This window comes from Apodemus sylvaticus, chromosome 8 (assembly GCF_947179515.1).
Source record: "Apodemus sylvaticus chromosome 8, mApoSyl1.1, whole genome shotgun sequence".
Taxonomy (NCBI): Eukaryota; Metazoa; Chordata; class Mammalia; order Rodentia; family Muridae; genus Apodemus; species Apodemus sylvaticus.
Window position 1 is genome coordinate 50,067,028 of NC_067479.1, and position 16,814 is coordinate 50,083,841.

The following is a 16,814-nucleotide window of genomic DNA, read 5'->3' on the forward strand; positions in this document are numbered from 1 at the left end:
TAACCACTCTTATTTCTAACACAGACTTAGATTCATAGAAACATAGAAACATAGATTTCTTTTAATTATTTACACTTGAACACAACTATAATTGCATTGAAAAGGGATGACTATTATTTTGTTATTGCATAAGAATTAACATAAGGGACCACAACACAAATTCTGAAAGTAGCCACTGCTAAAGTAGGAAAAGCATCAGTGCCCTCTACTCTTAGACGCTTCCTCATGCATATTGCCTATACATTCAGGGAAGACTTAAGTCAATTTGTCAGAATCTCAAATATTATTTGTAGAGCTGTTTTATCAGAAAATAATTTCCAATCTTCCATGGTGTTGAATTGCTTTAGCCTCTCATGAGTTTGTGAAACATTCTGTTAACATTTTCATCTACTTCAAATTAACATGGCAGATTTCCAAATATTGGGAATTGCAAAGTACCTGTTCTCAGCACATGGGATCAACCGTCTGCTCTGACCACCCGGGAAAGGGTCAGACATCACTTCCGATGCGTTATTATCAGTCAAAGCGCTCCTGGCATTTGTGTAATGTTTTCCCAGCATTTTGCACATGATGAATGGGGCTACAGCTCTTCCAAATGAGGAACCTTCTGATTACATGCATGTGGGACTTTTCCTTGATATTCAACTGTGTATGTTTATATCTGTCCATTTACCATCCCTCCCTGCTCCCATCTCTCCTCAAATGCATGCATCCCTCTCATACACACACGTCCCACAGACAAATAAATTCGTCTGAGGGAGCTTGAATCCCAACACGCATAGAAGATAAAGATTTGGTACTATTTCAGCTGACACTGATACATTCTACACGAAGTGAATTTAGAGGACTTTTATTTTCCTTTAAGAACACAGAGGTATTCACACAGTGATGAATTATCTACATTTACTTGCTTAGGTCTTCTTCATTTCACTTTTTTTTTTTTAGGTTTCTCACTGTGGGGCAGCATTAGCTAATCATAGGAGTATGCAGGCCGCTCACACAGATGAAACTGCAAAGTTAGGAAACAGACACCAAAGGTTTTCTCCTCTTAGCTTTTCCAATTAAAATATTTTCCACAAGTCCATAGTCTTATTATTCAAATTTCAGTTAGTATTTACAAGAATAGGCAAATTCTTAGAAAACAAAGTAACAATTTCCCAGTGTAGATATTCAAGGTAAATCCTTCATTGCCAAGAAACCAATGCTGGAGAAAACACTGGTGAGCACGTGGATTTCAGCAGAGAGTGAGCGGTCAACTTGAGACATTTTAAAGCAGGATGACAGCAACGCTGTGGTGGCACTGAGCAAAACACTCGACAGAGTTCCATGCTACCAGCGACCTTAAATTCAGCATAGAAATGTCCTCCAGAAACAGTAAGTGTGGCAAGGCCGGTATCTCCTGCTCCCCCTGGAGAGAACTTTACTAAATTTTGATTTACAAATGTTGGGGTAAAATATATGGGAAGCCAGGTTAGAAGGTACTCTGTTTCCACATTTTGACCACTAATACTCTAGTACAGGATACCCATGAAATATCTCATGCCCCACCTTTGCTTGGGTACACACACACACACACACACACACACAGAATCAGAAATCCGTTCTCTCTCTCTCTCTCTCTCTCTCTCTCTCTCTCTCTCTCTCTCTCTCTCTCTCTCTCCCTCTCCCTCTCCCTCTTCCTCTCCCCCTCCCCCCAAGGGCTTTATTACTCCCTGAAGTACAGCTATCTCCTCAGCCTTATTAGAAACACTTTTCTTATATTTTAAATATCTTAAGTCAGCATTTTTTGCCACTTCAGATAAAACACATCACACTACGTAATTCAATTTCTTTCAGCAGAGTAAGTTGTTCCAATGTATTCAGCAATGCTTTTTGGGCAAAGCCACATACGCAGTGGTGTTGGCAACTACAGGGTGTGACTTAACAATCAATGACGTGTACAGTTTGGGAACCTTGCAAGCCACCCCATGGCTGGAAGCCGTGCCTGAAGCCTTAGACTTGCGCCTGGCACGGCACCTCATGCTTCTTCATGAGTTCTTGCAATGTTATGTTGTCTTCCAACCCACCACCACTGGGCTCATGCACACACATTCTGCCCGTGCTTTCCATGCTACCCAAGTGTCTAGTAGCCCATTCAGAATGTTTTCCTCCCCGCTTTGCTAACTCTGCAGGTTTTTTTTTTTTTTAACTCTTTCACATCTGAGCAATCACGGTCATCTGTACACATGATTACTAGTGCCATGATATGAAAGAGTTCTCAGAAATGTACTTCATGAGCAGAGCTGATGTGGGGTGAACACTGGGAAGGAAGCCAGATGAAAGTCATTTCGACTGCTCTAGAAGCTGGCCTGTAGACATCGTGTGTGTGTGTGTGTGTGTGTGTGTGTGTGTAGAAGCATCGTGTATATGTGTAGAACCTGGCCTGTAGACATCGTGCATGTGGGGGGGGAGGGGCAGGCAGAGTTCCTTTGAAAACATGTCCTTAACAAGTAGGTGGAGGAGCAGATGTCACAGAGACCAGACCATCTGACAGGTAAGAATTTTAGCAATGAAGTCACAGATTTACACCAAAAGCTTTTTTCCCCCTGGCTGAGGACCTGGGATAGCTGCAGATGTACTTCAGCGGCAGAGGCTTGTGTTTTTATACTATGCATGATGTCCTGGACACAATTTCTAAGATCACACACATGAAAATAGAGAATTAGGAGTGGAATTGGACTGTTACTCATAGACACAGCGACACGCAGATTTAAGTGAACATAAATAACATAATTGATAGCTTAAACAACTGCTACTAACTATACACAGGATATTAATCACAAGGAGAAAGTGGTAATGGCTTTTTTCAAAAAGGTTTAGAAATACAATTTTGAGAATTAAAAAAAAACAAGGTGAAGTCAGATTGTATGTCTCCTGAGGAAGTTGTTATCCAAGGACTGATTATAATATATACTTTAAAATTAATCCATTTCCTTGGATGAAATTTAAATAAGAGCTTTGGGCTGCTAACTAATTAGTTATCAGAGCAAGAGGAGCAGACACCTTTAACCACTTAGCCATCTCCTCAGAACCAAAACCTATTTTTTAATCGTTTAGATATACAGAATCAGTATAAGGTAGCTTTATTGAAGCTATTGTAGATACCATCTTCTCGGTGTTTTTCTCAATGAGATATTAATGCTGTGATTCTTGAAATAAATTAGCAACATTGACTGACTGTGCTGTCTACCACACTTCAGAAGTAGGTTTCATAAACAGGATGCAAGAAACACTCATGTCTTTCACTTACAATGTCCTTATGCTAAACTCTACAGCACCATCAATAAAGGTACCTTATCTGAACCTATATATCTAAGCAATTAAAAATTGGTTTTGGTTCTGAAGAGATAGCTAAGAGTGTTAGCTGTCCTTGCACAGGACTAGAGTTAGTCTCCTAGGACCTATGACTGGTAGCTTACAACTACCTGTAAAGACTACAGCTCCAGAGGCTCTGACGCCCTCGTCTGGCCTCGTTGGGTATCCACACACATTTGCATGCACACATTGTCAAAGAGACTTACAAACAAAGCTAAGGTAAGTATGTTAAAAATTTGTAGTGATTGTGCTTTAATCAAGTCCCTCCATCTCCTCCCCAGCTCCCTAACTTCTGTGTTGTTTTGTTTTGTTTTGCTTCATCTATCAAGTTCAATTTGTGCTGCTCACATATCCTTGGATGTATGACATTCTCTGGAGTATGGCTGAATTACCAAGGCGCCGCTCTTAAAGAAAACTGACTCTCCTGCTTCCAGCAGCTATCAATTGCTAAGACTTCCTCAGCTAGGTCTGGGACTCCATGCCCACTTTCCTTCTCCATACTAGGCTTTGGTCTGGCCTGAGCTTACAAAGGGCTTGCGCATGTGGTAACAATCACTGTAAGTTCACATTGGCTACCCTGCAGTGTCTAGAAAATACTGTCTCCTAATATTTATCTGTTGCCTCCAAAACTCTTTCTGTTCCCTCTCCCACAATGATCTCTGAACCTTCAGAGGAAGGGTGTGACATAGACGTTCCATTTAGAGCTGAACATTCTGCAGTCTCTTATTCTCTGAAGTCTGGTCAGAGAATTGCAGGTCTGTGTTAAGCACCATCTACTGCAAATAGAAGCTTGGCTAATGCAAGCTGAGAGGGGCATTAGTCTATGGGAATAATGAGTCATTAGGATTCTGTTTTAAAAGATATATAGGTATCAGAATAGTATACATTCTCCATTAGAGCCCGTGGCCTGTCTAGTCACAAGTTCTTGGCTCAGATATGGGTTTCACCTTGGAGAGCAGGCCTTAAACCCATCAGAAGGTAGTTGGTCCCTCTCCTCAGGATCATGCCACTATTACACCAGTGGACACATTTTACTGTGCCAGTTGTTATTATGGCTAGCAGGACTCACAACTGGGTAGACTGATAATTATTTTTCTTCTTTGGTAGCACCTCCGAACACTATGAAAGTAGCCAGTAGGTCAGTAGATCAGTAGACCAGTGCCATCCTGTTGCTGAAGATGTTCTAAAATTAGATTATTATAATTGTTGCACAATTTTGCACAGACATGCTTATGAACTTTGATGAAATTTTCTAGTATGCAAATTTTCTCCCAATGATACTATTTTTTAAAACATAAAGTAAAAGTACTTTTTGAGAAGTCCAACAGAACTAACAAATCTTAACTTAGATCAGTGCTTCTTAATCTTCCTAATGATGTGACCCTTTAATACAGTTCCACAGGTTGTGATGACCCCCAAGCATAAAAATTATTTTGTAACTAAAATTTTGCTACTATTATGAATCATAATGTAAATATCTGACTTGCAGGATATATGATATGTTCCCCCACCCAAAGGAATTGTGAGCCACAAGTTAAGAACCAACAACCTAGCTGAACTGAAAAAAAAATAAATAAAAGAACAAGCAACGTCAAAAAGAAAGCCATTATAAGGAAAGCTACAAAAATTAAAATGTCAAGAGGCTATTATACACAAATGAAGAAGGCAATGTTAGAAAAAGTAAAAGGTAAATTCCAAGAAGTTCATAATCTAGAAAAGTAATTACTCAGAAGAAGGGGCGAGGGGCAGTGAGATGGCTCGGCAGTTAAGAGCACCTGAAATGTGAGCTTGAGTCCCAGGACTCATGTGGTCAAAGAAGAGTCCTGACTTTTGAATACTATCCTCTGACTCACATCTGCAATGTAGTGCATGTACCCCCCCATACACACACCAGTATGTTAAAATGTAATAATTGTTTTAAAGAGAGAGAAAATTCTAAACAGAAAACTAGCAAGTGAGGTGAAATCAGTCATCCAAACCTTCTCAACAAAGAAAGACCCAGGAACTTTTAAAGTCACTTACGTATACTAAATGAAATCACCAAATAATGGAGAGACAGAACCCCCACCTGGAAATTCTTGTCACTAAGTAACTTTCGAGGACCTGGAATGGGTTACATCTAATTAAGTTGTTGGGTAAAGCGGTCCCCCCAGGAGTCCCCCTAGGAGCTGGTGCCTACACAGATCCTTCACCCCTACAGGCTAGCTTAGAAAAACACTTTTCATGCTACTAAAAGAGATACATAAACATGAACCTGGCTACGAATCCTTTGATCTACAACAGTTCCCTGCACAGTACATATATCTAAAGTGTATTTATTTTTAAGAATTAATTCACTGTTATGCATAGGACTTTTCCTGCATGTACTTTACATGTATGTACTTTACATGTATGTACTTTACATGTATGTACTTTCACTGGATGCATGGCTCATTCCCCTGAGAGCCAGTGGAAGGCTTTCAGATCAGCTCCCTGGAGCTAGAGTCACAGAGAGTAGTAAGCTGCCATACGGTGTCTGCAGCCAGGTCCTCTGCAAGAGCAGCCAGGGCTCTCGGTTGTGGACCATCTCTCTAGCCCTGGGGTTCGTTTCCCACAACACACACATTTGCCAGTTTTACAGCCTACCCTGACACTTGATGTCTTTACTTGAATTTACTCTACTGATTGCTGTTGTTCAGTTATACATTTACCATCTTATTTTTTCCAACTCTCGTTTTTTTTTTGTTTTGTTTTTCTATTGTATGTTTTCCAAGTGGGGTAGAAATGTAGAATTCCACGTTGCCTTAATGTTTTTCTTGGCACAATGTCTATCTAGTGCTTTCTCTGGGCATTATGCACATGTGTACATAACAGATATAGTCTTATTGCTGGCATTTTGCCAAGCTCGGTGAAGTCCAGAAAATTTATTCGTCTTGGTATTTCTGCATTCTCATGTAAAATATACTCCACAGCTTTCTACGTCGGCTTAGCCAGACATGGTGGCATACCGCCATCACCATCATCTCAACACCACACATAATTTATAGGGCTCAGAAGGAAGGGGGCGCCTATAGCACTGGGCCCTGTTCCTGGTGACTCTTCTGTCTTCATTCCTGGGTTCCCAGTGTCCTTTCTTTGATTGTTTCTTTCCTGTTCAGAGAGAGAACTTTCTTACACTGTGTTTAGGCCAGGTCTGTTTTGCTCACCTTCTTGCTTTTTGCTTTTGTTTTTGCTTTTGTTTTTTTGGGTTTTTTGTTTTTGTTTTTGTTTTTTTCTGACTATAACTCCTTAGTGTAGGTTTTCCTGTGTTGATTCGGTTCAGGTTAACTGGCTTTCTCACGTGGAGAGCTGTGACCCCAGATGAAGCAAAGGTCTTCAGCATCAACGCCAGAGCCGGTAGATCACTGGGAACGCGCCATCAGGTTATCGTCCAGTGCCCCTAAGCATTCCTTCTGTTCTCCAGCATATGAACGCTCATTTGTTTGGTGTGTAAGGGTTTTTAATGGCCCCCAGTGAGAAAAATTGGCAAAGCCCATCTATAAAAACCTGGAAATATGTGTTTTTAATTTTGATAGTTGTTAAGTAATTGATTTTCATAGACGCTCTAATTGGCCTTTACATTTCCACTGAACCAGTTCAGGTCCGCAGACTCGACATCATGACATGCTAACAGTTTCCACTCTAAAACATTGCACGACGCCACTCATTTTTTTCCCTTCACACCAGATCTGTCCAGGCTATAAAGGCTGCACATCAGCTACTTCACAGCCAATTTAAGAAATTCTTACAGGAAACTGAAGCATAAATAAAAAGTAATTGAGTGTATAAGTGAGTGTCTAGTAGATGCCTCCTTCTTTGATTAGTTGCCCCATTTATTTAATTTGAAAGCTGCTAGTGAGCTTTTCGAAGTCACCTTCACTCACAAAAAACTACGATACCAACTGTTCGTTTAAGAGGAGAATTTGATTCTGACTCCTGCTATCTTCTTTTAATTAACGCTACCGACGTCAGGCTGCATTAGAGTTTTAAGGAATTCTTTCCTCTTGTCATGTTTCACCGGGATCACTCCCAAGCCTCCCTACTTTCCTCTCAGCGTATGCTTCTTTTTGTCTGTTTTGTATTGGAATTGAAGGGTGGATGGTGCAGTGCTAATATTAGCTCAAAGAAGCTGTAAGCGTCCTCCTACCATGGGCGCCATCTGCGGAGGCCCCAGGAAGTCAGTTTGAGACACTGGACAGTCAAGAGTAAGCAGAGTCTACTGGCCTCTGCGTGGCCCTCACCCTTCACTAGATCATGTCTTAGCCCCCGGGGTTGTCTGTCTGGTCCTTCAATGAGACGCTCAGCACTGGTTTAAAGAAAGCATTCAGTGAACAAGACGGGACCAACACTAGTGACAGTAGGATGTTCTACTGTGTTAGGATGTGTGAAGGAAACATACTCTCCCAGATAAAGCATCCTGCTGTTCATCCAGCCTCCTCGGACACTTTCATTTTTGTTTAATTAAAAACCTGAAGGTCCAGCTTTACAAGAAAACACATGTGCGTGGATCACTCAGCTGTGAACTTTCGTTGGAATGCTAAAGACCTGTGTCACTACATGTGTAAAATCTCCTAATATTTGTTCCCTGTACAGTATTTGCAGAAAAAATAACACACACACACACACACACACACACACACACACACACACATTACTTCACATGTCATCCAAAAATGTTACTTCAGGTTTCATTCAAGAATCCCCATCGGTCCTATGAAAGCAGTACTTAGCTCTAATCTCTTCCTCAGTAATTTATTTCTCTTTATAAAATGTGTTCATATCATAAATATAATTGGGAAACCTTTGCGTTATTCACTTAGATAATTCTGTTTTCCCATTCTGATAAATCGCCCCAAAAAGCTTGTCTTTAATGGCTTTAACAACACTGTACTTTAGAAGGGGCCGTAATTTATTTAAACATTCCTTTATGTGAGGATATTTGAGTTTCTACATTGTTGCCAGTTTCATTAACACATAATGCATATCCTCTTACACATAGAGTTTACTTTATTTTCTTAGAGTATACTGCTAAAATCCAGATTACTAGATGTCAGCTCTTGGCAACACAATGCTATCTTTCAGAGGGGGAAATGCCACCGTGGGTAAACCTGTAAGGCAAACTTACAAACCCTCGGCAACCAACTAGTGAGCGTCAGAACACTTCCTTCCGGGATAGAGGAAGTGAGATGAGCCCAGCACCTTTCCCATCTGGAACAAAGATCTACTTGCCTCCCTGGCACTTGTGTATGCCTTCCCTAGGTCACAAACTATGAGAATATTGGGAACTCACGAAAGCATGAGTCTGTAGAAAGATGGAAAAGCATTTTGTACAAAGTGCTATCTGCAGATTATCCAGGGAAATAGAACCACACCCACACTGGAGCCAGGTATTATCTTCAAAATAAAGCCAGTTCAGTATTTATATATTATGTTTTATTATTATATACACTGGGCTTGTTTTCACATTCAGATTCTTTATTTTGAGTTAAATGTTATCAATGAACACTCATCATACTACCTTTCCCCGGGCCACCATTCCGGGAGTCTGTGTTTTATTCTTGACCTGGAAGTGAATGACACGTGTGGGTGGCTAAGTGGCATGTGTGTCCTTCTGCTCGCTTCCATGAGGTCACTGTGCTTTGTGGTTAGCTGTCACTCATCTTAGATAAAGTAAGTTACAGAAGTGAGGGATTCCTGCCACCACCTGCCATTACCTATCTGTCTATCCCAAACCTTCATCAAGTAAATAAAATAAATAAATAAATCAAGTAAATCAAGTAATAAATAAATAAATAAATAATGAATCAAAACAAAACAAAAAACAAAGAAAAGCCAGAATCCAAGACTAAAAGATTCACCAACATTCAATTACTTACTCACATGAGGTATGTTCTTCCACAGCCAATCACCAAACAAGATCATCAAATTCTATAAAGATAGGAAAATGAAAGTTACCAGGCAGAAGACAGACTACAGGTCCCAAGCATTTCTCGATAGCACCAGCCACAGGAGCTGGCTGGCCTCTTGACTATATAGAAAACCAGTGTTAGCTGACAGCCATTGTCAATTCAGCTCTACCAGCCTTGTAATCAAGTAAATTCCTCCAGGAATACCACAAAAGCGTCTCAGTCTTATTCTTCCCTTAGAATGCTTTGTCTTTTCCCGTATCATCACTGGCATTTAAGTGGAAAATTAGGAGAGGCTGAGCCAGGGCCTGACAGCCAGAAGACACTGTAAACATGTCCTGTTGTCACTGGAAGTAAAGACCAAGACACTGTAACAATGGGCTGTAAACACAAAAGGTGTGTGCGTGTACACAGAACTCTACGGCACCTTGTTGCGCCGTGGTGGTGCGCACACTTGTTGCTTGCCAATCAAGTGTGGCAGCTCCCGGGGGTGTTAATTCTCCCATGGCTGAACAGGGACACATTTCTATGGCAGCTGTTTTCAGTGCCAGATGCAAAGGAAGAACGGGAAATGGAGTGAAGCATTGCAGAACGTGGAGCAGAATCTGCGTGGAAATATGTGTAAATGGTAAGGAACAAATGGTGGATTAATACCTGGGACGTGGAACAAATGAACAGGGTCCAAGAAGAGGGGAAACATACAAATAACCAGTGGGGAAAGAGGCTCTGCCGGGAGGGACATGCAGCTCCGTTTTGTTCAGACTGATTTAGCAGCAGCAGAAAACAGCAAGGAAACATGAAAGCCATGGCAATTTATCACAGTTATCATTTCCCCCTGATAAGTATTTCTTTGTTTAAACAAGTGCCCATTATAGGAAACAAGACTGCAATTGTAACAACAAACCCAGCTTCTTCCCAGACTCCTCGAAAAGGGGCAGGGGGTGTGGAAAGAACAAATAATGACATTTGTGGTCTTTTGAAAAAGATACATTGACGGAATAGTATTTTCCACTCTTTAGTTTAAATATGGAAATATACGTTCAGTTACTATTTTTCTGCAGTGTCCACACATGAGATGTAAAAAATAATGCTTAGAATTTTCAGTATCAGTAAAATATATTTCATGTCAGGATTCTGGTGAACTTTGCCAGCTGCTTGTAGTAAGACACAACAGGGGTGGGGAGAAGCAAAATGCTTGGCTTTGCCCCGTTTGTGGACTGTGCATATGTGTATACACACTTGTGTGTGTCTCAACAGTAGCCAATAAAATTCTCACTCTGACCGCAATCCTGGGGACAGAAAGCAAGAGTTCCAAGGGCCAGAGCAACCTGAAGGAGGCAGCCAGTGAGGTCTTAGAAGTCCTGTGGCCATGGAGGAGCAGAGGCACTGTCCCGGGACTGGACTTCCTGGTTAGCCCAGATCCAGACCAGCAGGTTTCACCATCATCATTTAAGTATCCTGACCTCAGTTTCCCCATCACAACACTCTATGACTCCTCTGAAACACTGGCTGGCTATCCCTCATACCTCGTGCTTGGGACCAGACTTGCTTTATATTTATTTTTCTCAGACTTGGGGAAACTGTATGCATTTGTATGTATGTATGTATGTGTGTGTGTATATACATATAAACATATGTCCATATATAAATATACACAGATGGACAAACAGACTGAAATACATACATACAAATACACACACACTCACCTTATATATAAAGCCTGGATATAATTAAATATGTATATTATATATTACATATTTTAATTACTACATGTGTCTTTGCCTAGAACTTATTACATTAGATTAAGGTTGGAATTCTCTATGTGGGTCATAATGTCAGCATGAATTTCCTTGAATTTTTTTATTGGAGATAGTTTGTATCTTCTCTCTCTTTTCTGGAATTAAAATGTAATTACATCATTTCCTTGATCTCTCACAAATTCATGGCCTCAACTTCTTTAGCTGTCGTTACATAGATATGAGTATTTATTCCTAAATAAATAAAACTGCTCAGTTCATATAACATTATTGTATATATATGATTTCATTATTGTATGTATATGACCACTTGGTGTTGGATAACCAATCTGGAGATTCATCCCCAAGAAAAAACTATTTCAATAAAAATTATCCTATACTTTCATACTCGAGCTATTTAACAAACGTGAAGGGAATTATTCACATCCAAAAGAGATGTTCAAAATTTCCAGCTTGCTCTGCAAGAGGCCTTTGTAAAACAGACTGGTCAACAGCAAACCGAAGCCCCGGGGGCAGATTGCCAAGCTGACAAGTCTGGAAAGCGCTCAGGGGAGGGGAGACCATCACTGGAGAAAAGCAGACACTGCCTTCCATCATTAGGGGAAACGAAACAGGCAGCAAAAAACAAAGAAAGAGCAAGCAAGCATGCCAATGATGCCCAGCAAGGGAGGGGGCAGTGAGTGATGGCTCAGGCCAGGAACTCCGCCACCTTCCAACCTCAGAGGGACCAGTCTCGTACACTGGAACAAGCGGAAGCGAGCCAGCTACCACAAGGATCTTAACTGCATGCAGTTAGGTGCTGCCCTTCAAAAGGCACTGCGTATGAAAGCCTGGTGAGCATGGCTCAGGCTCCCCATTCCTCTCAGAATTCAAGCAATCATAGCACAAAGTTTATCCATGGTCAAGGGCCCTCGGGAGTACTTCTTTTATTAATCTATTAAGTCTATGAACTCTGAATGAAATTATCTCACCTGTGGTTAGAAATGAACAAAGCAGGATGAGTCTTGCATATTTTGCAGACTTGTGAACTAAGGATTAAAAGCAAGACGTATTGTCCACAGATGATAATAAAAGAGCAGTGGACAGCCAGAAACTATGGTTCTTAGAGAGGGAAAGTTAATGTCACATTCAGGTGCCTTTGCACCCAGGACCCAGTAGGAATGGCTCTGTGTAGCCCTGTATTGCCATGTGTGGGTATGGCTCTGTGTAGCCCTGTATTGTCATGTGTGGGAATGGCTCTGTGTAGCCCTGTATTGTCATGTGTGGGAATGGCTCTGTGTAGCCCTGTATTGCCATGTGTGGGTATGGCTCTGTGTAACCCTGTATTGTCATGTGTGGGTATGGCTCTGTGTAGCCATGTATTGCCATGTGTGGGAATGGCTCTGTGTAGCCCTGTATTGTCATGTGTGGGAATGGCTCTGTGTAACCCTGTATTGTCATGTGTGGGTATGGCTCTGTGTAGCCCTGTATTGTCATGTGTGGGAATGGCTCTGTGTAACCCTGTATTGTCATGTGTGGGTATGGCTCTGTGTAGCCATGTATTGCCATGTGTGGGAATGGCTCTGTGTAGCCCTGTATTCTCAGGAACTGACAGAACAGTGGGTGAGATCAGGACATGGATAGGCTGAGTCTCTCTGACTTTGGTGGGAAGCGACCAGCAGTTGTAGTATTGGCACTGTAGTAAATGCTTATAGATTGTCTCTGCATTATCCAGCACTGTAAGGGAATACTAGGACAGGGAAGCAGGAGGAGGTTGATTGGGGAACGGGGGGGGGGGGGGGGGGGGAGGATGGCTTATGGGACTTTCGGGGGAGGGGGAACCAGGAAAGGGAAAATCATTTGAAATGTAAATAAAGATTATATTTAATTTAAAAAAAGGTGTAGCCTTATTGGAGGAGGTGTGGCCTTGTTGAAGAAAGTAAGCCACTGTGGAATTAGGACTTTCAGATCTTAAATGCTCAAACTATGTCCAGTATAAAACATATCCAGCCCACTTCTGCTGCCTTTGGATCAAGATGTAGAATCCTCAGCTCCTTCTCCAACACTATGTCTGCCTGGATGCTACCATACTTCCTACCATGATGATAATGAACTAATCCTCTGAAACTATAAACCAGTCCCAATTAAATGCTCTCCTTTATAAGAATTGCCTTGGTCATGGTGTCTCTTCATAGCAATGAAACTCAAACCAAGACAGAAGTTGTTACCAGGAACTGGGTATTGCTGTGATAGGCCTGACCATGTTTTTGTTTGAGGTGGAATGACATAGGGGTTTGATCTGGAATGGCACATGCCTTTAATCCTAATCATGAGGCATAGTAGCCATGCTTATAAAGATCTATAATGAATACAGTTAAAGAAATGTAGAGGAGTTTTAATGCAGCAAAACTGTTGCTTTGGCAAGGGATCACATCCAAATATATGATCTGGCAGGAATATAGATATGCCCTGGATTACAGTATGATCTGACAGAAATATAGGCACACCTTTAGTACACACTTTAAATCCCTATCAATGAAGATAAAATTAGTTTGTAAAAGGAAGTTGCCATGTTAGAAAGTGAAGGGCAGGTAAAGTAATCAATTAGAAGACAATTTGACCGAATGAGTGAGACATAGGATATACCTAACTAACAGAACAGCACAGGAAAGATAGGATACTTAAGAGCAGCAGAAGAAAGAAAAAGGTGGTATATCAATGTGTGTATATGGCGTGGTATGTATTGGATGATGTGTGTGTGTGTGTGTCAGTTTTACCGAGACAGTTCTATAGAGACAGGTTACAGAGAGAACAAGCAAGACATAGGTAAAGACAGAATTAGAAGAAGAAGGAGGAGGGGGAGAGGAGAAGGAGGAGGAAGAAGAAGAGGAGGAAGAAGAGGAGGAAGAAGAAGATACGGAAGAGAAGGGGGAGGAAGAAGAAGAGGAAGAAGAGGAAGAAGAGGAAGAGGAAGAAGAAGAAGAAGAAGAAGAAGAAGAAGAAGAAGAAGAAGAAGAAGAAGAAGAAGAAGAAGAAGAAGAAGAAGAAGAAGAAAAGCCAGAAGATTAGAACATAGTGCCAAAGTTACTTTGAGGTCACACAGAGCGATTCAGTCAGAAGGCTAATGAAGCCTGATTGAATCAGTCAGCTTGGAAGATTAGATTGTATGGGGCCTAGAAGCTTACAAGCCTAGGCCTAGGTGTAGTTAGAACCGAGAAGCAAATGCCTGGTCTCAGCCCAAGCTGTGTATTCATACGGCTTAGATGTGGCTCCCATCTCGTCACTTCATCTGAAGAAATAAAAGAAACATCTACATTTACAAAGAAAAGCTTAAGTACAGATGTGGACCTTTAATCCCATCACTTAAGAGGCAGAGGCATGCAGATTTCTGAGTTCAAGGCCAACCTGGTTTAAAGAGCAAATTCCACGACAGCCAGAAAATCATCAAAAAACAGAAAGCTGGTCAAGATGTAATTGAACAAAGGGGCCAAGTTCCAGCCCTAGCAAGTAGCAGAACTTGGCAGCTTCAGCCATATGATCTCACTTGAGATTCAAGAAATATCGCTCTGGAATTAAAGCGGCTGAGGCCAGACAGGTAGCAGGGATACCCATGCATGGGGACCCAGGGAAGCCATGAAGTTGTGAAGGCGAAGCCTGGGTTGCCTTGGAGATTCCAGGATGTTAGAGATGCCAGAGCCATGGGATGCCTGCCCAGGAGAGCTGCATACAGGGAGGAACAAGACCAAGAGAAGTGTGCTGCCGTCAACAAAGATGAAAGGAGTTGGAGCTTGAAAGAGCATTTTGACATCAGAAATGGATATAGAATTTGGAGTTTGCCCATCTCACATTTGGTCTTACTTTGCTCCAATATTTCCTCAATATTGCTCTCTTCCCTACATTGTGGAACAGTAATATATATCCTGTACCATGATATGTTGAAAGTATGTTGAAAGTTTTTCATTTTGATATTGTAGCGGACTATGGTTAAGAGATTGCATAAAGCTCAGAAGAGACTTGTAACTTTGGCCTTTTAAACACTGATAGACTATATGGACTTTTAAAGTTGAACTAGGTGTATTTTGCATTATGTTATATCTGTAAGCTTATGGGGGCCAGGAAGAGGAATATGGTGGTTTGGATAGGCATGACCTCCATAGATTGATATGTTTGAATGCTTGGCCATAGGGAGTGACACTATTAGGATGTGTGGCTTTATTGGAGGAGGTGTTAGAGGAAGTGTGTCACAGTAGAGTCAAGACTTTGAGGTCTTAAATGCTCAAGCTATACCCAGAGTGAAACACATTCAGTTCCTTTCCACTGCCTTTGGATGAAGATGTAAACTCTGAGCTATTTCTCCAGGAATATGTCTGCCTGCATGCTGTCATGCTTTCCACCATGATGAAAATAGACCAGTTCTCTGAAACTATAAGCAGGTCCCAATTATGAGAGTTGCTTTGGTCATGGTGTCTCTTCGCAGCAATAAAACCCTAACACACACACACACACACACACACACACACACACACACACACACACACACAGACTGTCATTTTCTGCTGAGTTGTCAGGAAAAGCCAAGACAGCAGCAGTAATGACAAGGGCCAGTCAAGAGCAAGTGGCACTCAGGACTGCCACCAGCTTGGGCTGCCTTGTGATGTCAGAGCCTGCTTTGTTCCACTTGCCCTCGGAGGAAAATATGTATACCAGAATTGTATTGCTGCAGACTCATTTTACAAAATAGGACTACATTTTATCCTCCTTCTAGATGACCAGGAAATAATGATATATCTTGTACATATGGGTTGGCTACTTCAGAAAGGGAGTAAGAATTAATTCTAAATCTATCACACAGTTTCATGCTATTTCCCATGAGACTTCCTACTGGGCCACTGCACTGGAAGCCATCATTTCCATATTTATTGAAAATAGCATCTCAGCCAAAGTGGTACATTGTGTCCACACAGTGAGAAATCACTCCAGGAAATGGAATTAACTCACACTGTCATCACTAGTGTCTAGGGTCTTTGAAAGAAAACTGTAATATTTGACCCTTTAATCCACAGAGATTCTTTAAATGCAACAAGGTTTAGCAAAGACCATAATTTGAGGAACTGGTTTCTAATTTAATAAACTTTCTGGGCAGCTTAAACCCAAATGTTGATATCTGTGCAGTACATAGTAAGTGAAGACAGAAGCAAATGGTTGCAGTCGGTGTCTTCTTTTTAATCCATCCATCTCCCCGCAACATCACTGAGTCTTCATTTATTTATGGCACTGTACTTTATTCTCCAAGGTTCTTGCACAATCTGTTTGCATTCTATATATAGCTTGTTCTAGAGGGGGAGGGATAGGTGGAGAGGTGAATCTATATTTAGAATATGATGACTCAAGTTTAATAAAGGATGCTTTGCAGGTGAAATGCATCCAAATAGCAGGCTTAAGAAGAGAGAGAGAGAAAGCATCATTGATGTTAGTGACATTGTATAATTAAGCCATGGATGGCTGGGACTCAAATTTTAAACTTTCTAAACATCTGTAATTTTGTTTCTGGCTATTGCTCAAAACTTGAGAAAGCAAATTTCCTTTCAAAATTTTTGCATTGGTACTAACCAATGCAATGATACTAACCAAGATACCTGACATGTCAAAGTCCACTGACTGGACGATCTGAGTTGGGGCCAGCACCACATCATCCCCAGCAGCCTTCACTGTAACCATGGCAACCTGAGCCTAGTACAGTTTCACATTTTAATGGTACCCTCATGCCCTGGTCTGTTGGAATATGGTGCCAGCACCATGA

The 16,814-nt window shown here is 41.3% G+C and overlaps 1 protein-coding gene across 3 annotated transcripts in view; it reads right to left on the bottom strand.

The window, feature by feature from the left end:
- Enox1 (ecto-NOX disulfide-thiol exchanger 1) overlaps positions 1-16,814 on the bottom strand; it is a 567,937-nt gene that overhangs the window by 396,366 nt on the left and 154,757 nt on the right. For 2 of the 3 annotated variants that reach the window (XM_052190902.1, XM_052190899.1), the window contains exon 3: positions 9,253-9,300. The gene's annotated coding sequence lies outside the window, so the exon portion shown is untranslated. Of the gene's footprint in view, positions 1-9,248; positions 9,301-16,814 lie in introns of all 3 variants that reach the window. The other variant, XM_052190900.1, reaches the window with a different exon arrangement.